Genomic DNA, 720 nt, shown 5'->3' with positions numbered 1-720 from the left:
TATTATTAATATTATTATTAAATATTAATTATTATTATTATGATTATTAATAAATATTAATTTTTATTTAATATTATTATTAAATATTATTTTTTAATAATATTATTTCTATTAAATATTATTTTTTTTTATTATTATTAAATATTAATTATTTATTATATATTAATTATTTATTATTATTATTATTAAAAATTAATTATTACTATTATAATAATTTAATATTAAGTACTACCTCCGTTTTTATTTAGTTGACAGGTTTTGACTTTAGCACTATTCGCACCTCTCCCTTTAACCGTGTTTTGTGCTTTATACGTAATGAAAAATATAGTCAAGTGGGATCTTGTTAGATTCGTCACGTTATATACTTTCAAAATATCAACTTTTCGTAATTTTTGTTTATCGATAATTAAAGATATTAATGATTGAATAATTGCATTTACAAACGTGACTAAGGAAACGTGTCAACTAAAAAGAAACGGAGGATATTTATTTTAAGCAGAGTAGAGTAGAACAGATTTAAGCAGAGCAAATTTCAGCAAAGTAGAGTAGAGCAACTCTAAAGAACGGGCCTTAGTTGGAGTAAAAAAAATTTATATTCCGCAAAAGCAATTTCAATTTAATAAAATTAATTTCGCCTTTAAAAAAAAAAATTCAATTTAGCAAAATTAAGTTGAGAATTGAGATGCAGCTGAGTTGAGGATGAATGTAGCCCCTACCTGA

The sequence above is a fragment of the Chenopodium album genome, chromosome 23 (genome assembly GCF_948465745.1).
Source record: "Chenopodium album chromosome 23, dcCheAlbu1.1, whole genome shotgun sequence".
NCBI lineage: Eukaryota > Viridiplantae > Streptophyta > Magnoliopsida > Caryophyllales > Amaranthaceae > Chenopodium > Chenopodium album.
This window is presented reverse-complemented; position numbering follows the sequence as displayed.